Source organism: Amphibalanus amphitrite, unplaced genomic scaffold (assembly GCF_019059575.1).
Source record: "Amphibalanus amphitrite isolate SeventyFive unplaced genomic scaffold, NRLGWU_Aamphi_draft 000632F_arrow, whole genome shotgun sequence".
In the NCBI taxonomy this organism is placed as follows: Eukaryota; Metazoa; Arthropoda; class Thecostraca; order Balanomorpha; family Balanidae; genus Amphibalanus; species Amphibalanus amphitrite.
This window is the reverse complement of record NW_024882126.1, coordinates 330009-347336: the sequence shown is the minus strand read 5'-3', so window position 1 is coordinate 347336 and position 17328 is coordinate 330009.

Below are 17328 nucleotides of genomic sequence, written 5' to 3'. Positions count from 1 at the left end.
TCCCGGTTCCGCCCGTTCCGCGGGCGTCGTCCCCGGCTGTGTCACCAGGTGTGGGGTAGGCTCCCACTTCAGCCGTAGCCTGGGGGGTGGGGGAACAGGAGGAGGAGGAGGAGCCCTCCTGTAAATGGGACATAAATGCCCGTTGGAGGAAGGCCTGAATAAAAAAAAAATATTGAAGGATGCAACACATTTTATCGAGGTTTTGAATCGTTACCGGAATACTTTATTTGCAAGTGCAGTGTAATCGATTCCGATTTCAAACGTTCTGCTTGCGTGGGGTGAAACTGATTCCGATTTCGATTCTTAGGTTAAAATGTGATCCCGATTCCGTGTCAAACGGAATTTTCTGGAATCAGGATATACCTATTTCACTGGAATTAACTACCAGTAAAACGCCTTTTGGGCGAAGAACGAGCGAGCGAGATAACGAGCCCTGCACGTGCGGAAGGGCGAGAGGGTACTTCCAACGGGCTTGTTTATTGTTTATTGTTTATTAGGCATTGTCAGCCACAGGCAAAACCCAATGACGGCTGAGGTCAAAGTAAAATATAAACACGCACACGCACACACGCACACACACAAGACACACACTATTTCATCACACCTGCCTACGCACATGCATATGCCTAAACCCACCGCAGACAAAAACCGCGGGACACTTTAAGACAGCAATAGCTCGTATAAAAGTGGCAAAAGGCCAAAACACTGAGATACAATAAAAAAGGAACAATAAAATGACACATGATCTGTAAAAAATGCAAAAGATAAAGATAATGCAAACAATAGCAGCCTACGTGACTACGTCATACAAGTACCAAGGCCTCGTGCGTAGGCACGGATGCGCGCGGTGCAGTGGAGACCAGGCTGAAAGAAATCCTCGTCTGGATATTTGTTCAGGAACTCATTCACTAGTTTCGGGACTCGTACGCCGAGGCCGTTCTTCACCGTATCAACCCGTCCAAAAGGTACGTTGAACAAGCCCGTCTGCCTAGAGCGCCGGCCAGGAACACGCAGCGAAAACATAGTCACAAGTAGCCCACAGTCCAGTCGGCCGGCAAACACAGAGCGTATGAACTTCAGGTCGGTCTGAACAAGTCTAGCTTTGATGGACATACAGTGAAAATGTTGGAGGAGAGACTCATAGTCCATCGAGCACCGGCTATGTGTCTTGGCGCCTAACCACATCAGGTAACGGTGTTGCAGTCTCTCCAATCTCGCAAGGTGAGTAGGTGCTGCGCCACTCCAGACGACACTCGCGTATTCCACAACCGATCTGACATGGGCATTGTACGCCGCCATGACTGCCCGGTGATCGAAGTACGGCAGCCGGGTACGGTGTGAGACCTGCATGCTGCGCATAAGTAGACCTAGCATGCGGTTGGCCTTGCTCACACAGGCGTCAACATGCGCGCCAAATGTTAGCCTGGAGTCCAGGATCACACCCAGATCTCTGATCTCCGTACACCGCTCGAGTTCGTGACCATCTAAAAAGTATGATGATGCGATGGGAGATGTACGTAAAGTAAAGGTGATGGTCTTGCATTTAGCCGGATTGAGCCTAAGATGCCATGTTTTTGACCAGTCACTAAGACGGCTTAGATCAGCCTGAAGAGAGTTGACGTCCGCTGGACATTGAATTCTGTGGAAAATTTTGACATCATCAGCATATGACAGTGAGCTGGTCTGAAGTTGAGACGGAAGGTCAGCTACATAGCATGTGAAGAGAATCGGACCGAGAATGCTGCCTTCCGGAACACCAGATTGCACCGGGATCCAGTCCGAGTGCTTGCCATCCAGAATGACCCGCTGATAGCGGTGGCTGAGGTAAGAATCAATCCAGCTATATGCAAGACCGGTGATATTAAAAGAGTGCCTAAGCTTGTGTAAAAGTAGCCTATGACTAACACTTGTAAAAGCAGAAGAGTAATCGGTGTAGATCGTATCGGTTTGCATGCCCTTTGTCAGTGAGACCCAACAGTGATCCATAAAACATGCCAGATTTGTCACGCAAGAACGTTTTGGAAGAAACCCATGTTGGGAGTCTGGAAGAGCGGGCAGACATGCACGAAGTAAGCCCTCACACACAACTTTTTCCAAGATTTTAGAACTGATTGCCAAAAGTGAGACTGGTCGGTAGTTTTCTGGGAGTTTTTTGGAACCCTTTTTGAATACCGGAATCACATTAGCCCGCTTCCACGTCGTCGGAAACACTCCGGATCTCACTGACAGTTTACATATGATCTCAAGAGGGACCGCAAGCTCATCCGCACATTCACGCATAATCCTAGCACTTAGTCCGTCCGGTCCACACGCCTTGTGTGGGCTGAGCTGGCGCAGCAGCTGAGCTACGCGGCCCGCTGGCACGTCAAAAGCAGAGAGGCCTGGGGCGTTCAGAACCGGCGGCTCGGGCAGCGGACCTGCGTGCGGGGCACTGAATTTCGTTGCAAAACAGGCATTAAATATGTTAGCGCGAGCGAACACATCCGTCGCGACCCGCCCGCCCCACTCGAGCACAGGAGACGCCGATGCATGTGACTTCAGTGATTTTACAAAAGACCAGTATCGTTTCGGGTTGTCTTTAAACTCTCGTATTAACCCTAGTAGGTATGAGCGGTAGCTTTGATCGGCCTGTCGCTTGAAATCAGCTCTGGCAGCGGAGTGGGCCCGAATGTTCTCTTCAGTCGGACTGACTTTCTTACGCTTTTGAGCCATCTCCTTACGTTTAAGGAGGTCACGAACAGTCCTATCATACCAGGGTGGGTACTTTCTACGCAGCTCTACCAAAGGTACAAAGTCCTGAATAGCGGCAAAAGTAAGATCGTAGAACATCATTGTCGCATCGTTCACATTAAAATCCCACAGCACACTCCACGGAAGCAGTCTCAGCGACTGCCGCAGAGCAGCAAAGTCCGCACGCTTGTAGTTGTACACTCTGGTCCTGGTCACCCGGGGCGGGACACCCAGATCCACCGTGAACCGAGTTTCTACCGCCTCGTGGTCAGCGTCGAAGATCTTATCACGGACCCGGGAGTGGGCCGCGCCACCACGAGTCACCACAAGGTCCAGAAAATTGCCGCCACGCGTCGGAGCCGTCACCGATTGCTCCGCCTCGCATGTAGTGAGCGCGTCGATGAACAGCTCGGCGCGGGCGGTGCGGCTGCGGTAGGTCGGCTCTCCGTCTTCCCAGGTAAGCTCCGGCAGGTTCAGGTCGCCAGTCAGTAGAAACGGGTGTCCAGTAGCGTGTAGCCCCCGCAGGAGGTCGGCGATTTTCTGCGTTGCCTCATTCTGGCTTGGGGGCCGATAACAGATTGCCAGGTAGGCCGCTCGACCGGAGCCGAGCTGGACGACCAGAGATTCGCAGTCCGTCTCGAGATCGGGTCTGTGGACGGGCGACAGCGAGGCCTTAACTGCGCAGGCCACCCCACCACCGTTCGCTGTCCGGTCGCGCCTGAACCAGGTGAAGCCTTCCAGTCCCAGCTGCAGCTCAGAGTCAGTCGGCAGGCCGGGAGCCATCTTTGTCTCTACAAAGCAGAGGGCGTCGAACTCCGCCAGCTCTCCCGCGTGCGTGCCCAGCTTCCCCTTGAGGCTGTTGACATTCTGGCTGTAGAGGCGGAGAGCGGGTCCCGGGTTGTGCTCAATGTTCCCGGACAGCGACAGGAGGAGCAGAAGCCACCAGCCGCAGCCAGCCCGCTTCAGCAGCCGCTGCCTCCGACCCCCAGCTGCCCAGAGCTGGTGAGCAGCCGTGCAGGACAAGGCACCGCTGTCTTCGCAGGTGGCAGCACCGGCTGGACCAAAAACTTCACTGTCTAGTGTCGGGTCGCGGCCGGTTTGGAACAGCTCCACGGCAGCCAGGAGCAGCATTACAGTCAGTGCCGCAGTCAAAACCATCGCTGGCGCCGAGGCTCGAACCCCGGTCGGTCGTGTGCCATGGAGCCTCGTTATGCGCCCGGCCATCTCTCCACCCCTTATACCACGCCCCGACCCCGGCTCGGGTCGGCGCTCGGAGAGGCCGCCGCCAGGGGAACGGTATGGCCACGTGTCGGGTCACCCTCAACCACGCCCGACGCTAATTGCCTATTGTCGGGCGTGTACACTGTTTAAAGTATAAAAGTTTGTTACATCTGAGATTGTAGGCCCAGAGTGAACACATTGTGCAAAGCACCCTTCTAACCGGTCGCTGGCGGTGTGCCAAATTTGAACGCAATCGGCCAAGCCGTTCCTGAGATCTGGAAGCGGCATTCTGCACGTGCGCACGTGCAAACGGGGTCCAAACTGACTTGCACGGCACCCTACTAACTGGTCCCCAACCGTGTACCAAATTTTTGCGCAATCGTCCCAGCCGTTCTCAAGATCTGGAAGCGCTCCCTGCACGTGCGCACGTAGTACCACCTTAACCGCAACACATGGGAATGCATTGCCTGGTGGATGCTTATCTATATGCCAAGTTTCAGCGAAATCGCCCCAGTAATTACCGAGTTATTGAAATGGGAACAAATTTGGCACCTATTCTTTTTGCATTTTGCACGTGCAGTGGGGGTCACTCACATAGATCAAGAGTATCCGACCTTTGGTAGAAGGGATGTAGCTACCCTACTAAAATTACCGCAAGACAATCGCCCAAGCGGCTGCTGAGATATGAGCCTCTCAAAATCACAACTTTTGCAAAACAGCTTGAACACCCTTAACTTTTCACGTGGCACGTGCCACGACGGTCACTGAGATGATTCAAAAGTAGTCAATTACCCCTAGCGGGCCCGGGGGGCGTTTTTCGCCCCCCCCCCTGGCGAATATTTGCGATAGCTCCCGAACGCTTAGGGATAGGAAGGCGAAACTTTCAGTACCTTTTCTCCCATCAATTTGACATCTTCTGAAGTAAAAAATTTGGACCTAGCCGCCTTGATGACGTCACAAGGTCCATTTTTCTAGACCCCTGCACGGCAAACTTCGGCGTCACAGACGCAAACTTCAAATAGCTGCTAAAAATAGAGTTTTAGAGATAAAGACAAATTACGAGCACGGTTGTGTAGCGTTTAACCTAGAAAAAAAAAATAGAAAAATAGTTTTGGTGACCTGAGGTCAGAGGTCAGGTCAACGACCCCGAAATGTGGTTTTAGTTTTTCGCAAATAACTTCGACAAAAATGGTCCTAGAGCTATACGGCAATGGTACCATCGCATTTGCCTTGTCGAGCCGCGTCGAATGATATATATTTTGTTCGGAAAAGGTCAAATTTTATGTTGACCTCATGTGACCTCGAATGACCTCTGGTTGACCTTGACACATGAAAGGTCGTTTATGATGGATTTGTACCCGCTGATCACGAATCTGGCATCTATTTTTCTCTAAGCCTTCATTTAGAGCTTCCGGATTGCAAAATTGTCTTATTTATTATTACTAGCTTGAATCAGTGAAATAGCCTCTAGCAGGGATACTCTTCTGTGACCTTGACCTTTGAGCAGCCTTGTATCGTAAGATGAACCACAAACAGGGAACTGATAAGCCTCAAAACATTTCAAAACATCTTGGAAGTTAGCACGCAAGATATACGAAAAAGTGCCAAGTTTGAGGTCAATTTTGAGCGTGACCTTGACCTTGACCTTTCACTTTGAGCACATTTTCAGAATCCTCAGATTCTCTTCTTTCGTTTGACAGCCCATTTTGCCGGTTTGATGCAGCCTGCCGTCCTCTAGAAGGCTTACTTTGAGATCACTACACATGTGGCGGTTTTTGCATTTGACCTTGACCTCTGACCTTGAAAATTGACCTGAGGTCAAAAATTTTAGGTGCATTAGAATCGTCTCGTAAGGACCTTTCGTTTGGTATCGCTTTTGTTTCCGTAGCTCCCTTATTTACGGAGTTAGACAGGGGGGGGGGGCGAAAAACGCCCCCCCCCGGGCTGCGGTGGTTGGGATTACCCCCCGGGCCCGGCCGGGTTACGGGGTAGAAGGCTACCCAGCAAAAAAGACCGCAGGCCAATCGGTTTAGCGGTTGCTAAGATATAAGCTTCTCAAAAGCGTTACAGGCCGGGCCGGGCCGGGCCGCTCATACTGAGATTTTTCCGTTAGGTATATTGAAAAGACTCGCTTCGCTCGCTTCGCTCGCTGCGCTCGCTGCGCTCGTTCGCTCGTAACAAACCCGCTCCTATAGGCTGCTGAATAAGCTGATGACGCTCGACTGTCAAGGTTCAAAATGCCACCATTCTAACTTTTTTCTATATACCTAGCCCGCACATATATCCGTATCGTCTTAGAGCTACGTCTACTGATTCCAATTGAAGTCTTGATGCTCTCCTGAAGCCGCAGCCTTTGAAGAGCTGCGGCTCTTCAGGCGTGTGGTCTTCTTCATGTGTCAACAAAACAAAAGCTCTTCAGAAGTGTGGTGTTATTCATATGTAAACAAAAATAATGTTCTTTTCATAATACGGCATTTTTATTTATTAGGGGAAATATGCTTTCATTTTTCTAAACATAAACTTAGTCCGACATTTTGAATGGAATAATTCACAGGACAGAGACCCCGTTAAGTACAGCTTGTTACGTTGGCCATGCTCTCTACCCTCCGATCGCACAATTGCTGGTCAGGTCTGTGGCAGAATTTAAAGTACGAAGTTTAACGTACACACATAGCCGAGCACGGCCAGTCTAGGACTGTCTCATCGCCAGCTCCGTAACGTGTCGTGTGCTACTAGTGACGACACGGAATGGGCGGTGCAGTCTCCGATTCGACAAGTGCATGTGCGCCGACTAGGGATTTGTGATGGCATTAATGAGGAAAAGGTGAGCTGGTACCGTGCTCTGATTTTGCTTGAATAGTGTCTCAGCTAATAGAAGTAAGTAAAAACGTTTGGGGTGTTTCAACGGGAGTGATGTGACGGTGCTTGCGGGATTCCCTGCATGACATCTACATAACCTCTCCTCCCGATTCCCCCGCTTGCAACCTGCACGTGGTAGCCCTGCTCTCGCTGATGCATGTGGGGGGACCGGGCCGCCGGGCGGTATATCCCGACAGGGGAGGAGCAGCAGCCCCCTAGGACTAGGGCGCTGGGCCCGCCGGCGTATGCGGACACGTCCCGGCCCTGTCTAACTGCTGCCCCAGCTATGGGTTAATAGCCCCGGCCTGGGTTACAGGTCCGGAGAGGCTACTCCGGCCGCTTTCGGGCGGGAATCAATCCCTGCCGTCCGCGATCCGGTTATAACCTGCCCCCGATTGCCGTACTTGGGGCGGGGCCAGGCGCGGGTCGGTGAAGGTGGGAGGGATTTTCATCCCATGCTAAGGTATCGCCCGCCGTTGTGTCTTCCCCGCCTCACGCCTCAGGATATCTCAAGACGCGCAAAGCCTGGCAGCCCCAGGCCAGTTGGGTCCTAGCCGGCAAACCCTTCCTTCTCCGTTTGGGTCGGCGGAGGTAGGCGGCTGCGGTCGCTGAAAGGGAGGGAATCTGACCTGCGGTACAAGCTGAGCGCCTTGGAGGTCAAGCTGCACAGCTTGGCTCCCCACTGGATCCCACGGACTCTGACTCTGCGAGAACCTTGACCAGCGACTCGATCTCCCCCTCTGATACTTCCTGCACGGCTTCTCTCTCGGACTCGACACAATCACGACGACGACGTGGAAGGCGGGCTGGCCATCGCTCCCGCATCACCAAATCTACCCGACTGTTGGAGCGCAATTTTATGATCGGCTATTGGAATGTGAGAGGATTGAAGTCCCGGCGCTTCGAAATTGAAAAATACTCCGAGAGGTACGACATCATTCTTCTCCAAGAGACGCTTCTCAAGCCACACGACGACTACGGGCTGCCTGGTTTTGTCTTGTTGCGGCGCGATGAGCGACGAGGCACGCTGGTTGCCATCCGTGATCGGCCGGGGCTCTCATTCAGCTCTATCGACTGCAGCAGTTTCTGCGGAGACGATCGCGACGTCCAGGGGGTAGCGGTCACCGACTGTAGGCTGGCTGCCGACCTGAACGTCTTCAACGTGTACGTCTCGAGGGCTCCTTCCGATCTGGACTGGGATTTCCTTCAGCAGCTTCAGGGTCTGGGTAGCAACTGTATCGTGGCTGGAGATTTCAACGCCCGATCCCCTGTCTGGTGTTGCAGCGGCGCATACAACCCTAACGGACGCAGTCTGGAGGCGGCTCTCGGCAACATCGACCTGGATCTTGTCAGTCAGCTGCAGCCGACCCGACTGGCGGAGCGACATGGCGACTCTGACACGACAATTGACCTGTGTCTCGTGTCTCCTGCCATTTCTTTGGACGTCGACTGGCGACCCACCGTCTTGTCGGGCAGTGACCATCTGCTCTGCGAGGCTCGGCTGCGCCTGCCACGCGCAGCTGCGGGCAGGCATCGTCCACTACGGCGCGGCCAGCTGTACCCGCGGGGCGAAGCACTCGGCGACGTGTTCGGCAAGATGAGGCGCAGGGCGGAGCGCGCGTCCCGGAGGCGGCGCAACGAACAGACCGAGGACGGGGGAAACTCCGCTCGACCGAAGTGGTGGTCTGCGGACGTCGAGGCTCGGTGGCGCGATAAGCAACGCGCACTGGCAAGCTGGCGTCTGGCTCGTACCAGCTCCGATACGACAACTCGCACCTCTGCCCGCATCTTGAAGAACAAGACGAACGCCATTTTCAAGCGGACCGCTGCGGCATCTCAGGCCGACTGCTGGGATGCGTTCATCAGAAACGCGAACTGCAACAGCACCATGTTCTGGCGGTTTGTGTCCAGCATGTCCGGCGACTCTCCGCGCTGCTCTGGTTTGCAGATCGAGCATAACGGCCGGATCCTCAGAACTGAGGCTGATCGAGGCGAGGCCTTCCTGGATCGATTTGTGCAGCAGTGCTCACAGGATGACCATGCAGCGAGAGAGCAACTCCGTAGTGCGCTCGACGACGCCATCGACATAAGGGGCACTCCTCCAGCATTCACTGCTCAGGATCTAGAGCAAGCAATCGCCCGCCTGTCCGACACATCCTGCGGACCCGACCGCCTTCGCTCGAGCGACTTCAGGGCTCTGTCTGATCAGGAGAGACGCGCACTTCTGGAAGAGATGAACAGCTCCATCGCCACTGGCACGATACCGGCTCACTGGACCGACAGTTTCCTGGTGCCCATCCCCAAGCCTGGGAAGGACCACCATACGCTGCAAGGCTACAGGATCATCACGGTGCAGAACATCGGCGGCAAGCTGGTTGAGGGCCTGGTGTCTCGTCAGCTGTCGTCCTACTTGGAGCAACACCTACCTGCAACACTCGGTGCCTACCGTCCTGGCAGAGCCACATGGCTAAACGTCGGCCAAGTGGTTCACACGGCCTTCGAGGCGTTCGAGGCAAGAGAGCACACCCTCATCGTCGGTCTAGACCTGCAGGACGCCTACAATCTGGTCTCGGTGCCCAAGCTGGCAAGGCTTCTCATGGACTTGGGAGTCAACCCCTACCTGGTCAGGTGGCTGCTGAGCGCCTTCCAATCTCGGCGCTGTGCCCTCAAGTGCGGACGGTGGCTGTCGGAGTGGACTAGTTTGATGATGGCTCTCCCACAAGGGTCTCCGCTGTCTCCGATATGCTTCAACGCTTATACACTGCCCATCGCGACGATGTCTCTCCCTAGCAAGTTTCATGTCCTGACCTTTGCCGACGACGTTCTGGTGGTCGGCACGGGAAAAGACATGGCCGTTCTCGAGCGTCACATGCAAGAGGCCTTGGATGATATTCTAACAATCTGCCAGAACGCCAGCATGGAAATAAATCCTGCGAAGGCCACAGCCTGCGTGCTATCTCTGAGTAAGCACTGCCCACCTCCATGTCGACTTCGCTACGACGGTCAGCCTATACCCGACACCGAGACCATCACTCATCTAGGCGTTACGCTGGACAGGCGCCTCACCTTCGGCGCACACATCGAGAAGGTCGTCTCTCGATGCACCAGGGCACTCGGCACGCTGAAGATGGCTCAGAAGAGGGGCGTCTGCCAGCGGCGCATCGTCGAACTCTACCGCTCCCTTATCCTGAGCCGTCTAACGTACGGTGGAGAGGTGATTACGGCCAGCCCATCCTCCCTCGAGAGGCTCGACCGCATACAAAACGCCGCGCTGAGAATCGCAACAGGATGCACTCGCGACACGGCACGATCCACTCTTCGCTATATGGTCGACGTGCGGTCAGTGCCCCAGAAGATCGAGACACTCAGGGTGACGGCCGTCGCCAAGATCTTGGAAACGCCGGGACACCCTCTCCGCACCGCTGTCCAGTCCATGACTGACCGAGCCCCTCTGCGCCGTCTTCAGAAGAGCGGCTGGATCCGTCAGGCATGCGCGACCCTGCGAGACATCAAGGGGCGCCACAGCTTGAGAGCGGGTCCTCAATTCGCAGCGACTCCGGACTGCGTGTCGGACGCTTGGAATATCATGGCCTGTCACTCACTTGACAGATCATGCCGCGAGTGGCCCCCTGGAGTCGCCAACGCGGCGTTCGAGGAACTTCTCGACGAGATCCACGACCGGGACACTGCCACTCTGGTTCTCGCCACCGACGGATCGGTCACTCGTGACCCACCTCGCAGCGGCTGGGGCTGTTTCCTCAGGTACGGCGAGTCGACGCGCTGCACATCCGGGGCATGTCGACTGACCCTGTCGAGCATGCGCGCGGAAATGGAGGCGGTCACCCTCGGCCTGTGCGCCGCTCGCGAGCTCGCCCCAGACGCGGAGCACATAATCATCGCCACCGACTCACAATCTCTCCTCCGGAAACTGGAAACTGGCTGGTCGCCTCCCGAGTGGCAACAGGTTCCCCAAAGGATAACCTGGCTCTACTGCCCTGGCCACTCCGGGATCTCCATGAATGAAAAGGCCGACCGCTTGGCGGGAGAGGGCTCCTCGGCAACCAGCAGGATCGTCCTCTCGGCCTCCGACATCAGGCACATCGTGAACGACTACCAAAGAGAAGCGGAAGCGCAAGAAGCACTGCATCGAGGAAGCCGGGAGGTCGAGAGGATGGTCGAGCGCGGCCTTCGTCGAGGATGGGTCGCCAAGTCGCATCGTCGTGGCGCCGTGGGTAGACTCGCCTGTCAGCTGGCCTGCGGCACCATCTCTCGCAGGACACTGGCCGACGTGCAGTCGGTGGGAGGCGCAGAGGCGGCATGGACTCGTATCTTCGGGTCCCGCTCCGCCAGTGAAGCTGCCGCCGAGGAGTAAGTAGTAGTAAGTAAGTAAAAACGTCGCATGGGTTGTCTGTTTGTCTTGATTTGTGCTTTCGTGTGATTAACTTTTACCCCAATGTCGAGTCTGCCAGCTATCTGGGAGAGCTCTAAACGTGGGTCATTTTCTATAGGATTGCATTACAACCGTCCGACCCTTAGCACCAGTGACGTACCAGTGACATACCTCTTATATAGGACCTTGCGGTCGGTCCCTTCACTGACTTCGACTGGCTGCGGCATGCCAACCGCAGCCATCATCATCATCATCATCATCATCATCATCATCATTGTCTATCGGGATGCTTACATATTCGCTGGAGGCTCCACGTGTGTCATGTGCGGAATACATTGTGCTATATGATGAACCATCCGATTATTTTAACTGAGCTGACATTGATGTGACAGAGCGGGAATGTTCGCGGTGGAGGTGTCGAATGGGGAAACAAGTACGGAATAGCTATGCATAATCCAACGACCTCCGGTTGCGTATCTCCACCCTCTACCCAGTGACACCGCCGAACACTATAAACGGATCAGCTACTGCCGTCAAACTCGTATTGATGCGAGTGCATCTCGTTCACCTGCGTCACAATAACGTAGCATCTCGCTATTCGGTGTCACTTGTTCGGTCATTTACTTTGTCAAACACCTGTATCTGGTGCCTGGTGGGTAAATCATTCACGACGGATACGCTTACTTGAGCCGCGATGGAGTGGTGGTCCACTCCTCAAAACCTGCCGGCTGCCACCATCCGTGCAAAGCTCGCCCTACCACCAAGCCACAACTCTAAACTCTCGCACGAGCAGAGCACATTTCGTTTACCATAATGCTGCATGACGCAACAGCCTCAGGTTCTTTCGCCGCAACTTCCCTTGCGTCGGATATACCCGATAAATCGTTCGCTGTGTAGGGGAAGTTGGGGGAACGCCGAAGACTTTTTTTCTGACGCCCGTAGCACGCAAGGTAGACAACATAAGCTATTCTTGTTGGCGTCATTCGAGAGGCCAGTCTTTTGCCTTTCAAACATACCAGGCGCATTTGATGAATTCGCATACCGTTAAGCGCACAAACTAAAAATATCAAAGAAGTGACTTTTTCGGCGTTGCCCCGGACTGCGGGGAAAGCCGAAAATGGGAGAAATGATCTACGGGGAATGCCGACATTGATGTTTTGCCATTTTATCTCAAACTTTATCCAGAATTGATCAAAGCTGACACGCGTTTTAAGAGCTTGAGGACGCGGTGCACACTGGAAGTTATAATTGTGTGATATAATAAGAACATGCCAGGTAAATCATTCCTTATAGGTAACAGGCCGTTGTGTCGGTTGAAAGTGTAATTTGTGTGACTAAAAATACGCGTTGCTATTCTACAGCAGTAAAGTCCACGTAGCGTGCTTTTAACACGTGCGTAATCGCACGTTTTCGGCATTACCCCAGCCTGCCATACTTTCATTTGCAGGCCCATAACTTTTCAACGTGCTGTATAAATTTCAAATAGGCAGCACACTTATGCAAAGACATGCTAAAGATTACTTGACCGAATTGGCCAGACAAACGGTAGCATATAATGAGTAAGAAATGCAGCTTCAAAGGCGCATGTAGTACAAGGGAAACGTACCTTGAAAACGCTCTTGGCGCCCTCACAGTCGAAGTATTCCGAATGACGACTCGTAACAAACATGCGATAATTGTAGTCACTTAAGCTTCAGAGCATCACTGACAGGTGGCATCCATGTCTTACGGTTTTCGAAATATCTCGAATTTCGGCTTTGCCCCAACTCCGGCATTGCCCCAACTTCCCCTGGCCTAGTTGACTATTAAAAGCATCAGAGCAGTGGTCTTCGAGCCCTCCCATCGGCCGTGCACATCTCGGAACCCGCTCCCATCGGCCGTGCAGATCTCTCTGAGCCGCCTACCGGCGGCGCCTCCAGAGCCGAGCGGGCCCCCATGCGCATGCCCCGGACGCGAGTGACGACACCGTGACGTCACCCGCCCGGGCTGTGCGTAGTGTGTAGCATTATTGGGAATTTGCCCCCCGGCACCGGCGCGGCGCTGCTGATCCGTGGAGGGGGGGGGGGCTGCTAATTAGTTGAGCCGGAATTGGGATAGAAGCCGGTACGGGATTGGGATAGAAGCTCAGCGAGACTAAGGGATTGTGTGGTGCCTTCGGTAAGCCCCTCAAAATCACCCGTGTAGGGCCCTCAGGGCCGCCGGTTATGAAGCCTTTGGAGGCACTCACAGGTACCGGTGTGAGGCTCTCAGAGGCATTGGTGCGGGGCCCCCAGAGGTGCCGCTATGGGCCCTCAGAGGCGCCGGTGAGGGTCATCAGGCAGTTGCCTTTGTGGGCCCTCAGAGACACTGCAGTGTGGGGTTGTCACAGTCGGTTGTGGGACCCTTAGAGCTGCTGGCTCGAACCCTTTACAGGCCGACAAGGGGTTCTCAAGAGGTGTGCGGTGCCTTCGGGAGCCCTGTGGAGTCCTAAGTGACCAGCAAGGTACACTCAAACGCCAGTGGGGCCCTCAGAGTCGTCGGTGTGGGGCCCTCAAAAGTCACCGGTGAGTGGCCGTCCGATGCGCAGGTCCCGTCTGAGGCCGTCAGAGGCAGTCCGGCGTTGAGCCCCCAAAGCCGCCGATATATGAATTGGCGGCTTTGGGCCTTAAGAAGCACTGGCTTCGGGACCTCATTCAGGGGTGCCGGTAACACTCAGAGGTGGCAGTATGGGGCTCTCAGCTAGGCACCGGTGTGGGACCTTCACAGCCGCCTGCGAGGGCCCTCGAAGGCGCCGTTGTGGGGGCCTTCAACCATTGGTTGGAACCAGGGGGCGTCGAAGTCTAGTTCCTACCAACCTGGCACTCCCATGCCTACGTCACCACGAGGACGCCCGAGGGCATTTACATGTTGAAGATAGGGAAAATGCCAAAGTTTAGAGACGCCTGAAGGGCAACCCTGAGATAGATGATAATGTAAATGTGTGCTAATATGATCATCAACATGTTATTTATCCAAATCCAGGGCCAATTAATGGATAACTTGTCACGTTTTCCAGTGGTGATGCGCTATCATTCGTGGTTCTTGCAGCCAATAAGGGTGTTTCATAGTGCGATTCAGCCGCATTATCGACTTTAGTGCCATAAACCGCCACGGAACATACGATTTGCAGCTTCCTGGCGTGATAGCTGCCAGTAGGGCTCCGGAGTCAGAGTCATGAAGTCGGTCGGAATTGACAGTTCTGACCTGAGTCGTCGAGTCAGAGTCAGAGTCGGTTTTAAAAGCTGGAATCTGAGTCAGTCACCGAAATTCGATCCCCTCCGCAGACCTTTCAGGGTTCCGTAGTCGGAGTTGTAGTCGGTCGGAGTCGATAGTTCTGACCTGAGTCGTCGAGTCAGAGTCAGAGTCGATTTTAAAAGCTGGAGTCTGAGTCAGTCACCGAAATTCGATCCCCTCCGCAGACCTTTCAGGGTTCCGTAGTCGGAGTTGTAGTCGATCGGAGTCGACAGTTCTGACCAGAGTCAGAGTCAGAGTCGATTTTGAAAGCCAGAGTCGGAGTCGGAGTCACCAAAAATCCATTGCCTCCGCAGACCTGCTAGGGCTGTGAAGTGTGGAGTCGGAGTCAGTCAGAGCCGATATTTGAAATCAAAGTCAGTTGATTTTTGAAAGTCTGAGTCAGAGTCGGAGTCATCAAGAAACCCATTGACGATCCGCAGTACCATGCAGTAGGGGCGCTGCCGATCGATGCCCTGAATTGCCTATGAATTGAATGAATAGAGGACAATAAATTAGGTAGGTACCTTCTATTATTCATCCCCTGCCACTTGGAGGACTTACTTTCAGTAGAAATAGACGCATTATTGTTTGTTTGTTTATTTATTGACAAATATTTTTGAGCAGTTTATAGGGATACAGACACAAAACACAATGATAGCACCTCGCTGGTGCAAACTGCAAATCATTGCTAGATAGATGTTGAAATGTGTTGCAATTGAAGAATCTACTGATTTTCCTGGCGGTTCTCATTTTCAAGTAACTACTGGTCTTGTAAGATCTCTTGATTGCTCACCGTCTGGCGTCTTCCAGGGTTTTCTGAAAGTTAATCAAACGTTACCATGGCTGCTCTTGATTGCATGGCGCTTGCTGGTTCTGGGTTCTTTATTGGTGGTTCTTGCGTCTGATCCTGTTGCTTCATGTTCCATCACATGCACATTACATTTCTGATCTAATGGAACAGACACTTTTACCCTTTATTTCACTATCAGTCGACTTGCATTTACCCCTGTGGCCTGCTCGCCCTTTTATTTCCACGCTAGAAGCACCAATTATTAAAAAGGCCTTGGATAAAAAGCAAGAAAAGTATGTCAAGTTAAATAATTAAGACGGTCCTAGAACACCAGAAAAAAATTCAAAAAGCCCGTCCATCTCACTTCGCTCACTTCATAACAAAAACCCAGCAAAACATGCGAAAGAGTCCTTAGCAACGCCCTAGCAACGCATTTGTCTGAAGTGCGCAATATGTGTCACATCTGGAAAATTTAGTAGCTACTTGATTATTCAACTAGAGTTGGACTATATAAGCTAGGCTTTTATATAAAAAATAAGTATTTGCTTATTGAATTTATAGCAACTGGTCGCTTAGCTTCGAAATAATGATTTATTACAGAAAAAGCTTGTTTGCGACATATTTGTAAAGAAACAGCGGAAATAGCTTTGACTCGTGCGCTATTCTAGTACATTTTTGGTAGAAAACTTCGTCCAACCTTATGTTTTAGGGCCTTGGTTGGAACCCTTAGAGCTGCTGGTTCCTGGTAGGCCGTTAAATGGCCTGCCCTCGGCGCCGCCCACCCGGTGCCGGCTCCTGTCCTTACGTCCTCAAACACGCCCGAGGGCAGACGGTAAAGGGCGAGGAAAGGAAAGTGAGACGAGGTTAGGTGGCATGATGGGGATGGGGGCGGGTCGCCTCACCGCACAGCGTCGTCTCCTCTCGCCCCCGCGCGGCGACTGACTGTCTGTGCGGCACCGCGGTCGGCCCGCCTCCCCTGTTTGTCACTCTAGGGTGTTATCACTGCCGGCGGCCCGGCCGTGTGTTCTTTACCGCCCCGTTCTCCTCTCCCGTCCCTTCCGACCCCTCCCCGCCCCAGCCCTCATCCAACCCACGATGGTCGCTGCGCCGGTCTCCCGTCCGTTTCCAGCTGGCCAGAACCTCAGTTATCTTTGTGCGATAACAAACCGTTCCTGACCTTAGCGCTCACTCCCGTGCTTACCTCCCAGCGATGCATGTCATCCATTTGGCCATTAAGAGGCCTGCCCTCGGCGCCGCCTGCCCGGTGCCGGGCGGCGGCTCCTGTACTTTACGTCCTCAAACACGCCAAAAACTGCCAAAACGGAGTGACCTGTAGGTGTTTGGTAAGGGCCCTCAGAGGCCGGCAATTAGCCCTCAGAGGTCGCCAATAGGCCTCGAGAAGCCGGCAAGGGGCCCTCAAAATGCCCGAAAATCACAGGATGATTCTACCTCTCTTATACGGCCTTGAGCTCATCGGTCTCACAACCGACGGTGAGTCAGCAAATACAGGTCGGAATGCGGGGTTATGGGCCAAGCTCCGGCAACAGAACGGGACGACGGACGTAATGACCATGTGGTGCGTCTGTCACCGTTCCGACTTGGCTATGGAGTCTGTGGAAGACACGGTGTCTGAATGTGGAAGAGTGAGACGACATGCTTGTTGCCTTACTTTCGCACCTCGAAAAAAAACACACACACACAAAGGCATTGCGAGACTGGGGAAACCATGGCTTTCCCACCTCACTTCGAGGTCCGGTTTGCCGAACACCGGAACCAATGTTGCCGAGCCATCCTCACCAACATCGATGCGTGTCGGAAGGTGTTGAAGGAGATCGTCTCCTCAGGCGCAGACAAACGAGCTGTTGCCCGAGCCCTTGCCCGAGCCAATGGGATGCTGAAGAAGTTGCAGACTGGCGGGCAGACGTTCAGGCTCACGGCTCTGATGCACGACATTAGCAGTGTCATGTCACGACTGCAGAAAGTTCTTCAGAAGAGTGAACTCACCTTGCCAGATGTTATGCAAGCCAGAGACTCCGCACTGCAGCTTCAGCTGATTGCTGACGGTCCTCTTCCCGGTGGCCAAGAA